Here is a 12,172-nt window from a genome sequence, read left to right as displayed (position 1 = left end):
CCTGATTGGACCCGACCCGACCCCCCCCACCCACCGACTGGACCCGACCCAACCCGCAATCCTGCTCCCACTCCGCCCCCCCCCCCCCCGACTGGATCCGACCCGCGCTCCTGCTCTCGCTCTGCCCCCCGCCCCGACTGGACCCGACCCGACCCGTGCTCCTGCTCCCGCTCCCCCCACCCCCACGACTGGATGCGACCTGACCTCCCTCTCCCCGACCTGACCTCCCCGACCTGACCTCCCCCTCCCTCTCTCTCCCTCCCACTCTCCCTCCCACCCTCCCTCCCCTCTCTCTCTCTCCCTCCCTCCCCCCTCTCTCCCCCCTCTCTCCCCCCTCCTCCCTCCCTCCCTCTCTCCCTCTCCCCCCCCTCCCTCCCCCTCTCTCCCCCCTCCCTCTCTCCCCCCTCCCTCTCTCTCCCGCTCCCTCTCTCTCCCCCCTTCCCCCCTCCCTCTCTCTCCCCCTCTCTCTCCCCCTCTCCCTCCCTCTCTCTCCCTCCTCCCCCTCCCTCCCCCCGACCCGAACCGAACCGAACCTCCCCGACCCGACCCGACGTCACCTACCTGTAAATCTGGTGCTGGGGACGGGCCCTGCCCGAAGTCTCGGGCCGGCCCGTTCAGCCTTCGGTCCCGAAAGGCCTGCCTGAAGCACTTTCACACAGGTAGGAAAATGGTTTATTTAATCTTTTCTTTGCTTATAAATGTTTATTCAGGTTGGATTTATTTGTATAATATTTGTATAAGTATAAATAAGGATTTATTATAGAATTTAATGACTTCCCTTCCCCCCCTTCCCTCCACCCCCCCCCCCCCCACCTCGTTCTGGACGCCTAATTTGTAACCTGCGCCTGATTTTTTACTGTGTAGACAAGGTTTTTTCAGTTCTACAAAAATCTTCACTTGCTCCATTCTAAGTTAGTTTGGAGTACGTTTTCACTGTGGAAACTTTCAAATCAGGCGTCAGTGGCCGGACACGCCCCCTTTTGAAGAAAAAATTCTGTTCCAAAGTAGAACTGTTCTACCTGCCTAGAACTGCAGAAAAAAAATGTGGAGAATTGCGATTTCTAAGATAGTCCGTTCTCCACCAGTTGCTCCTAAAAATCAGGCGCAAATCATGTGGAAACTTGGGCCCTATGAGTGGAGACCAGCGCTCTGGCTCTAAACTATGGATTGACATCCAACGGGGATACTCATGGGTGTGGGTGGATCACAAGCTCCTTACTGAAGACATAATTTTGCATTTACAATTGTAGCTACATCAATGCAGCACAAAAGTCTTAGTATAGCAACATCAGTAATAGTGCTCTCCAGCTACTTTGGGTCGTTATAAGTCAATTGACCAGGATCTGAAGATTCTCCAATTCGGTCTGCTGGTTGCATCATTAGTTTCCCAAATAAATCGTTTACTCACAAGAACGCCGATGTATTGTGCCCCCACCTGTCATGAACACCGGATAGCAGATGCTCCTATAAATCACCAAATTATCTCCGAGCCTACAGGGGTCAAATAGCATTCAACTGGCCACGTTTTAATTGGGCCCTTCTCAACCACCTTCAAACTGGACAGGGATAGTGCACCTCAAATCTTCAGTTATGGAGCCTTTGTGACAACGCCAAATGTCATGGTGGACAATTACAAACCATGTCCCAATCGTTGAGTCATGCCCACTAACTACACTTTCTCATGACCTACACACTTTGCATGTTGGTGATAACAATGCTCTAAAATGGCTGGAATTAAATACCGAGACGGTATACGTTAAATAAAAATGTGCTTAGGGAAGGGTGAGGGATAGTCTCATTTTCTCTTTCCTGTTTGGCTCAGTCGATGGAGGCAGCATCTGTCATCAAACCTTCTATTAATGTTCCCAAAGTGCATTAGTCCAAAGATTAAATATTGGGTATTCCAAAAATAGTTTAGGATGCCTAATGCAAGCCATGTCAAGTAAGGTGCCACAGAGTGTGAGAAATATAGGGAGATGGATAGCAATCTAATTAATGGGGTAGCAATCTAATGAAGTGTAATATATGTGGGTAGGACAAATGAAGGACAGAGACATGATGAGTTGCTAGTCAATGTGCTTGCTTTACTAGGCCAAATCACTAGCCTAAGCATGCCCATACTAAACCATGTGGAAAACCATGTGATAATACATTTCACTGCTTCCACTTAAAAAAATGTATGTCTTCCGCTCTTAAATATAACAAAACAATGGCCCCACCTTTCCCAGCATTACATGTACCACATAACAAAAACTCCTGGCTTTTTTTTGTTATAAATGGACTGCAAAGCTTACAAATGAACTACAAATCCAGTTCAACAACAGGTTTGTGAAGCCTTCTTCATCTCCTTACTGAAGGTTTTGGTATTGAACCAATTTTCGGGCTGTTTTGTTTTGTGTCTGAACTCAAAGATGATCCTGTTTCTATCTCAGACTTGTTTGAACCTGGTACTTCAGTTACTGAGGCCTGAACTGAGTCAAACTCGTGTATGTGTTCATGATCAAGTGGTTCAAGATCACTGTCCAATCCAGGTCAGTAAACAAAGCTTCGTGCAATTGATTTCATGCTGACAATCCCTTCTCTCAAAGAAGTAGGTAGCACTTCTCTGTTTCCCCACTTGATACAACCTTGGTCAGAAGACAATTCAGTATGACAGTTATTAATGGTTTCAATTCTGTGTCCATACACTGATCAGTCCATCCAATCAAGGTGTTTTCACACATTCTTTTCAGTACTGAATCCTTTTGAGTCTCGTCTGCCATAGCAGTTGCATTCACAGGAAAGTTTTTTTCAACTGCACCTAAGGTGAAAATAGCACGTTTTCTCCCAATACATGAGTCTTCACGTGGCAACCTGGACAAGGCATCTGCAATTGCGGTTTGCTTGGAAGTGCGATATTCAATCGTGTAGTCATATTGTGACAACAACACTGTCCAATATTGCATTTTTGATGTGGCCATTGCAGGGATGGCAGATTTGGGCCCCAATACTGCTAGGAGCGGTTTTTGATCAGTTACCAGGGTAAACTTTCTGCCAATCAGGAACTGTTGGAAATTCTTGATTCCCTACTTAATGGCAGAGCAACGTATTGTGTTTCAGCACCCTGGATTGTTTGCCTTTGTGTCAAATCAAAATTTTGGGCCAAACCAATGTTCAGAATGAATCTGGTGTTGAATGTGAGGTGTTGGACGCGATATTACAAGCTCAGCACTGCAATGTGTTATGTTTCTGTTTACAGTGCAAAGTGAGGAGATCTACAATTTAAGGTCATGCTACATTCAACGAAATACACACATTGAGCAGCCAATTATATCTGTATCGAGTGATTTGAAATATTGGGTAACGGTGCATTGGGATTGGGGGCTCTTACCTAGTCATAGCTGGAAGACCACTCAGTGCAATATATTTGCATGTTTGCTCTCCAGTCTGATGTCTTTTTAGTGAACTAAGTGGCATGGCAATAGGGTGCAACCAAAGAGAGCTGTAAAGAAGAGAGATATCAGACAAAATGGATCCTGGCAATTGCTGTGATTGTAAAAAGCCTTGGCTCTGAGATTATACCATGGGATACTAAGCACATGAACATTTCATGGAATTTGTCTGACATTCATACCTCTGCTATTTTAATAAATAAACAGGTTAATGTCTGTGCTAAAATAGCAGTGAGAGGAATTTGAGGCCAATAACATTAAGGGCTGGAAATTGCCCTTAGGCCCGATTTGGTGGTGGGGGAAGGGGGGGCGGTGGGGGGGTAACCTTCCGGGGCTGGGACGTCCTGCGCCCGGCCTGGAAGTCCCGACCCCAGCGTGGAATTGGGCCGTCTCCAGCGCTCCGCTTCCATTGTGGGGCGCTCCCGGGGCGGTAGCATAGCGTTACATCCAGCGTCTCACGGAAGAGATCAGCGCTACAAGGAGCATTCACTGGGGCACCAGCTCAGTACCCAAAACAAAATGCCGGGCTGCATGATGGCAGTCCGGTCGGCGCAAGGGCTGCCATTGTCGGGCCCTCAGGGGGGCGCTAATGGGGCTATAAGAGCATAAGAAATAGAACATAATAGGAGCAGGTGTAGGCCACCTAGCCCCTCGAGCCTGCTCCACCAGTCAATAAGATCGTGGCTGATCTGATCATGGACTCAGCTCCACTTCCCCGCCTGCTCCCCACAAGCCTTTGCTTCCTTATCACTTAAAAATCTGTCTCACTCCGCCTTAAATATATTCACTGACCCAGCCTCCACATCTCTCTGGGGCAGTGAAGTCCACAGATTTACAACTCTCTGAGAGAAGAAATTCCTCCTCTTCTCAGTTTTAAATGGGCGGCCCCTTATTCTGAAAAGGGGCAATTTCGGCTCTTCAGTGTTTATACAAAAGACTTATATTTATATAGCGCCTTTCACGATCAAATGACCTCCCAAACCACTTTACAGCTAATGAAGTACTTTTGGAGTGTAGTCACTGTTGTAATGTGGGAAACGCAGCAGCCAATTTGCGCACAGCAAGCTCCCACAAACAGTAATATGATAATGATCAGATAAACTGTTTTTGTTATGTCGATTGAGGGATAAATATTGGCCAGGACACCATGGAGAACTCACCTGTTCTTTTTCAAAATAGTGCCATGGGATCTTTTACATCCACCTGAGAGAGCAGACGGGGCCTCGGTTTAACATCTCATCTGAAAGACGGTACCTCTGACAGTGCGGCGCTCCCTCAGCACTGCACTGGAGTGTCAGCCTAGATTTTGTGCTCAAGTCTCTGGAGCGGGACTTGAACCCACAACCTTCTGACTCAGAGGTGAGAGTGCTACCCGCTGAGCCACAGCTGACATATGGTAGCAGTCTATGATGCAGTTTCAGGGCCAGAGAGATTTTGCATTGGGAGGCCATGCCCAGCAACATCTGTGGTTGGGAAGATGTTGGAGCCCATTGTTAAAGAAGCAGGAGCAGGACATTTGGAAAAGCAAAATTCGGGCAGGCAGAGTCAGCATGGATTTATGAAGGGGAAGTCATGTTTGACAAACTTGCTGGAATTCTTTGAGGAATTCCTCTACTCATTGGAATTCAGAAGAATGAGAGGTGATCTTATCGAAATGTATAAGATTATGAGGGGGCTTGACAAGGTGGATGCAGAGAGGATGTTTCCACTGATGGGGGAGACTAGAACTAGAGGGCATAATCTTAGAATAAGGGGCCACCCATTGAAAACTGAGATGAGGAGAAATTTCTTTTCTCAGAGGGTTGTAAATCTGTGGAATTCGCTGCGCGGAGAGCTGTGGAAGCTGGAACATTGAATAACTTTAAGACAGAAATAGAGAGTTTCTTAAACGATAAGGGGATAAGGAGTTATGGGGAGCAGGCGGGGAAGTGGAGCTGAGTTCATGATCGGATCAACCATGATCATATTAAATGGCGGAGCAGGCTCGAGGGGCCGTATGGCCTACTCCTGTTCCTATTTCTTATGTTCTTATGTAGATCCTTCTATGGCCTAATTACATGCTCCATCACCCTTGGGTTAGTGGGAGATAGCTAATTCTGTGTTTAAAGTTTTGTGCTCAAGGGGGAAGGACCCCATGCAACAACACGAGAGATTTTATTAGCATTCCATGTGACATTTTGGATTGATTCAGAATGTTGAGGTACAGCTGCAGTAAATCTTTCATTTCAGGGATCTGGGTTCAGTTTAGTCAGCTCACGATGTTGCTCCAGTTCAGATTGGATTCGATTAGGCCCAGACTATATCATGCTTTAGGCTTTGTGTTTAAGAAAAGTTTTTAAAATAAATTTGATTTTGTTTATTTTTCTATTTCTTGTTTGTTTTTAAATGAAAATTAGAAATTCTAAAATCTAAAAATCAGAGCAAATGTTAAAAAAAACTGCTTAAAATATTTCAATTGCACATCAAAATAACAGGGCAGAGATGTCACTGGAACCAATTCACTGTGGATTCCATGCCCTATTTAACATAGTTACAATTGCAATTCTTTACATAGTTAATGTTTGTTTGTATTATATTCACTTTATATTTGTGCAGACACATGAGATACAGCTGTATTAATAGCTCTATGGGTAAATGTGCTGCATGATATGGCACTGAGCCACACATACTAAGGGGGCTGGCTCCAAACACAATCTCTGGCCTGTGCTTAGTTAGTTGATTCAGCTGGGGTCGGTCAAAGTTGGAGTGCCACAATTGTTGGGGACAGGATGAAGAGACAAAAAAAAAATCAGCTAGGGTCCCTGTTCCTCATCGCTATCTAGTGACACTTGCTAGAGACTGCAATTGTGTGTACTTTGACGCGAGGACATGATTCCAGCTCGGGTTTAACACAATCAATGATCAAACAGAATGCTGACACTCGGTCAAGCCTCATGCATGGCGAATGGCTGATTGAGCAACATACGGGATGACCTTTTGTTGGACGGCACAGATATAATGGTAAGTACTGCAGGGAATCGAATACGGCCAGGGTGATCTCCTGGACTAGTTTCGATCGCCTGGATGGGTCGGAGAGGAATTTTCCCAGATTTGTTCTCCCTAAATTGGCCTGGGTTTTTATCTGGTTTTTGCCTCTCCCAGGAGATCACATGGTTCCGGTTGGGATGGAGTGTAAAATGCATCAGTATAAGGGGTGCCGCAGTTGTGTGAGGCGGACTGGTTGGGCTGGGTGCTCTTTGCCTTTCCGTCGTTGTTCATGGGTTTATATGTAACCTTCAGGGCTGCTGACCAAGGGCCGTGCAGCTGTTTGTCGGCCGGCGCGGAAGTGATGGGCTGAAATGGCCTCCTTCTGCGCTGTAAATTTCTATGTTTCTATGTTTCTATACTGGAGGGAAGCAAACACCCATGTAATCGCAGACAGCAAAGAATACAGATAGTGATGAAGAGAATGGTTGGATTAGGTATCAGGCATCAGCACTCTTGCCTTAAAGTCCCACTCCAGAGATCGGAGCAAAAATTCCGGGCTGGGAGTACTGCATTGTCTTTTGGATGAAACATTAAACTGAGGCTCCATCTGCCCTCTCGGGTACACTTAAAATGTCCCATGACACTAGTTTGAAGAAGAGCAGAGGTGTTCTCCCCGGGGTCTTGGCCAATTTTTATCCCTCAACCAACACCACTGTTGTCATGTATCTTACATTATTATATATAACTGTATCCTAACATGCTATACATGACTGTAATAAGATATGACCTGTAACCACCAGCATACCTTACCACCAGGGGTGCACTTGCAAGAGACAGGTATATAAGGGCAGGTCTCAGGCAAGTGCAGCATTCCAGAACTGTGAAATAAAGGTGCAGGTCAGAGTGACCTTGACTTCACTACATGCCTCATGTGAATCTGTACTGAGGGGACAGGACTTTACAACTGTCTCATTATTTCATTGCTGTTTGTGGGACCTTGCTGTCTGTAAATTGGCTGTAGTGTTTCCTACATTACAACAGTACTTCATTGTCTGACACCTGGGAGTCCCTGGCCAAAGACCGCCCTAAGTGGACCAAGTGCATCCGGAGGGCGCTGAGCACCTCGAGTCTCATCGGCGAGAACATGTAGAAATCAAACGCAGGCAGCGGAAAGAGCGTGCGGCAAACCAGTCCCACCCACCCTTACCCTCAACAACTATCTGTCCCACCTGTGACAGGGACTGTGGCTCTCGTATTGGACTGTTCAGTCACCGAAGGACTCATTTTAAAAGTGGAAGCAAGTCTTCTTCGATTCCTAGGGACTGCCTATGATGATGATGATTGTCTGTAAAGCAATTTGGGACGTCCTGTGGCCATGCCAGATGCTATATAAATGCAAGTCTTTCTTTCTTTTTTAACTACGCACTGTGGGACATAAACTTACAGTACTGAGTGGTCAGGCCGGCCTTCCAGTGCAAATGATACCGCACAGGTCATAATGCATCCTCTAGAGATTGCAAGAGTTCTGTGTCTCATCTATAACAGAAGGTCAGTGCGCCGTTTCCACACTCATCTCTCATGTTGCATCTTTTCCAACAGTACATTTTATACAGTATTTCAATAATGCACCTAAATATAGTTGGATGGACTGAATCTGAAAGGTCACATTCCCCCGAGTGCAGCCAGAACATAAATATCATTGCACAATATCAGCCCAAACACATACCCAACTGCACTCTGCAATTTCACGTTCTTTATTTTCAACAAGTGCTGTTTATTAAACACATTAATTAGAGCGGTTGTTTTATTTTAGCGGTTTTTCTTCTGCTTTATGTATTTCTTCCCCCCCCCCCCTCCCCTCCTCACAAATCTCCCTGCATTACTGCCCAGCTGAAAGACAGCTGACTACAATGTTGTTCTAAACCACCAAATAACGGATGCACAGGAGCGCCTCTGAGTCAGAAGGTTGTGGGTTCAAGTTCCACTCCAGAGACTTGAGCACATAATCCAGGTCGACACTCCAGTGCAGTGCTGAAGGATGCACTGTTGAAGGTGCCATCTTTCGGATGACACGTTAAATCGAAGTCCCATCTGCTCTTTCAGGTGGACATAAAAGATCCCATGGCACTATTTCAAAGAAGAGTAGGGGAGTACTCCTGGTGTCCTGGCCAATATTTATCTCGCAAGCAACAGCAATAGAACAGATTATCTGGTCCTATATCTCATTGCTGTTTGTCAGACCTTGCTGCGCACAAATTGGCTGCCGCATTTCCTACAGTACAATGACTGCAGTTCAAAAAATTCCTCATTTGCTGTAAAGTGCTTTTGGCCGTCCTAAAGTCATGACAGGTGCTATATAAATGCAAGTTCTTCTTCCTTTTATTTACTTCTTCTGCATTATTTTACTCATACCTCAATCTTCAGTTCGGTCATAAATTATATACAAATTCTTTATAAAGTCTCAAAAACATTTCAAGAGGCACTATAATTAGCCTCAGTGCCTCTGACTAGGGAGGAAAGGAAATCAGCCAATGTCCCTGTTCCTGACAGCTGTCCCGGTTCCCTGCCAAAGGTCCACCTGTGTGACCATTGGATGGGGACTAGGTTGAGCATAGCTGTGATGCCGCTCAAGCTGAAGAAGCGTGACAGCACTCACTGCCTCGGCCACATTTGAAGAACGGCCACTTAGATGAGATCTGGAGGGTTGCCACTAGCCACGGAACTGTATCACAGCCAGTGAGGAGGTGAGACAATTGTGGAATTTTATTTTGCGGGAAAAGAATCCCAAAGTTTATTTCCTTGAATGTTATTACATGCTTTGTTGGATTCGAATAAAATTCCCAATATTTTATACAAAGTTGATCCCAACTCCCCATCTGTCGCTTTTCAGACACTGGCAGAGATCAGGTTATGCAAGCAGAGAAAAAGTCCAATCATAGGGCTCAGTTTTGCCCAAGGCCATTTTTTGGCGTATTGCCAGAGTTATGCCCATTTTTCTAGGCCAGAAATTCTCCAAAAATATTTGTCCCAAGTTTCCCTGCTGTATTTTTGCAAATTTTCCGCCGCACAGCTTGTCCCGTCGCCTCGGGGGGAGGGGCGGTGGTGGAGCCTGCTGTCTGCACCCGAAAAAATGATGCCGCACCTTCTGCGCTACGCAAAAAGAAAGTGACGTTTTTGACGTGATTGCTATGGGCGCGCATGCACAGTACAGCTCCCGGTCTACAATTGGCCATTTTTAAAGAGCCAGTTGTGCGTGAGAACATCGAGTGCTGTGTGAGAACACTGGAAAAATTGGAGCTGCAGTACAAGATGTAACGCAGTGCAAGGACCAGGAATTTCTCACAGGATGAAGTGGAGGCACTGGTTACTGTGATTGAGGCCAGATGGCATGAGCTGGACACCAGCAGAGGTCAAATAAAAGTTCCACCAAAAGAAATGAAGAAACGCTGGAACCAACTTGCAGAAGATTACTGTGCAATGGTGACCACCCCGAGGTCTGGAGGCCAGCGCAAAAAGTGGCAGGACCTTGGTCAAGTAGTTAGTGTAAGTAATATTTTCATTTGTCAATAGAATTGCAATTGTAAATGTGACCATCTGTATAAGTCCCACCCAGCAGGTTATATTTTCATCTTTGCAGAGGAAGGTGGCACACAACAAAAGGGAAAGAACTCGAACAGGAGGAGGCCCGGCAAATCTGCAGCCACTGACACCCGTGGAAGACAGGGTTGCTGCTTTGATTGGTCGTTCCTGGAGAAAAGCAACCACCACTGCACAAGCTGGACTCACACTCGAGGGAGAGGGTAAGTCCTGCAAATTCCAGAGTCTGGCTTTGCTAAATGTTAAGTACTGAGCGGGCTAGCTACGCTTCGGTTCCTGGGGATGTCTCCATCAGCTACGCTTCGGTTGATGCAATGTGCTGGCATTCATCGTGGTCCTTCAAATCAGCCTGCTGCCTGCGCTGTGTGAGCCTACTCATGCCACCCACCCTGGCCCCTCCTCTGCCGCTAACCATTTGTCTGTTCTGTTATATTTTGCGGAATTTGAGGCCAACCCTGACGATGCAGAAGAAGATTCAGACGCGGACGAGCCTGAAGAGGAGAACATCTTCCAATCCCACCCTCCAGACCAAGAGCATGGGGGTGAGGGGGAGGGGATGGAGATGGATGAAGCCCCCACTGTTTTAGTGACTTTTGAGGAGGTGCAGGTGCCGCCCATTGAGGTGCCAGCCCCTTCCGTGACGAGTGGTTTGAGTGTTGGTGGGACATTCCATGGTTTCCTAACGTCCGAGGCTGCAGGTCCCAGTGGTGGGGTGCAGCGAGGCACATCCAGGGCCCCACCTTCCGAGGCTGCAGGTCCCAGTGGTGGGGTGCAGCGAGGCACATCCAGGGCCCCACCTTCCGAGGCTGCGGGTCCCAGTGGTGGGGTGCAGCGAGGCACACCCAGGGCCCCACCTTCCGAGGCTGCGGGTCCCAGTGGTGGGGTGCAGCGAGGCACACCCAGGGCCCCACCTTCCGAGGCTGCAGGTCCCAGTGGTGGGGTGTGAGCCATACCCGTGGGGAGGAGGGGATGGAGAGCTCAACCACGCTCTCCTGAGGTGCAGGATCTAGCAGGTGTGGTTGACATGATGGCAATGAGTGGTGAGAGCATTGACCTTGCGCGATCACTTATGGACAACATCAATGGGGTGGGTGATGTGCTGTCAGTGACCATGAGGGAGGGAATGTCACAGATAGTTCAGACACTCTCGGTGAACATGAAGGAGGGAATGTTGCAGGTCATTGAGACACTGTCAGGGCGCATGAAGGCCGGTATGTTGGAGTTAGCTGCTGCAATAAGGGAACATGCCCAGACTCCGCGCCCATTGACAGAATCAACTGCCACTCCCACTCCAATCCCCTCACCAGCCTCTGAAGAACCCCAAGCGGGGCCGTCCACATTGCCATCAGGCCCCCTCTACCCCCACCCCTGCCACCGCCGCCCCCCCCCCCCCCTCAAACAGATGCGCAATACCCGACATGTTAGAAAAAATAAGCTTGGTACCAACCCCAGAAATACTGTGCCACCGCCTGCGGGCAGGGGTGGTGAAATCACCAAGACCGAACGCAGCGGGTGGTCTTCGAATAAGGTAGAGGAGAGATGGGTGCAGCCTTTCTTTGCTGCTGCTGTTGTTGTTGTTGTTATTATTGTTACTGTTGTAACTGTTCTCAAATTAAAAGTATTTTAAGTTATGTAAATTTACAAGTTTCAAAGTTAGTCAGTGACTTTAAAGTTTTTAAGTGATCTTAGAGTTCGTAAGTGATCTTAAAGTTTAAAGTTTGATACAAGAATAATTTTATTAAAGTTAAGTACAAAGAACTGTTTGTTAAACTTTTGAATAAAATATATCTTAAATCATAACTGACTCTTTTACATTATTTGTTCCATTATTAACACAACTTTTGAACGAAAGAAGAATAATTTCCATCATTTGTTCCATTAACACAACACAACATTACGGAACAGGTCCAAACAGTAAACATGCTCCATGTGGAATAGTTGTCGCTGAGCCTTCAGGCAGCAATGTGTTCACGGATGAGCTGCTGGCACAAGGCTCGAGCAATCGTTAAAGGGGCACGACGGCCCGCCCTCCTCCGCCGCCGTGCTCTGGGTTCAGGTAGTTGCATGGCTTCCTCATCCTCGTCCTCCTCATCATCTGCATCTTCCTCCTCCTCATCATCTGCCACTCTCACCTCAGGTGGGTCTTCTACTACCAGCTGGTGCTGCCTCATGATGGC

This window comes from Pristiophorus japonicus, chromosome 14 (assembly GCF_044704955.1).
Source record: "Pristiophorus japonicus isolate sPriJap1 chromosome 14, sPriJap1.hap1, whole genome shotgun sequence".
Classification (NCBI taxonomy): Eukaryota; Metazoa; Chordata; class Chondrichthyes; family Pristiophoridae; genus Pristiophorus; species Pristiophorus japonicus.
Note: the sequence above shows the minus strand (reverse complement) of the source record.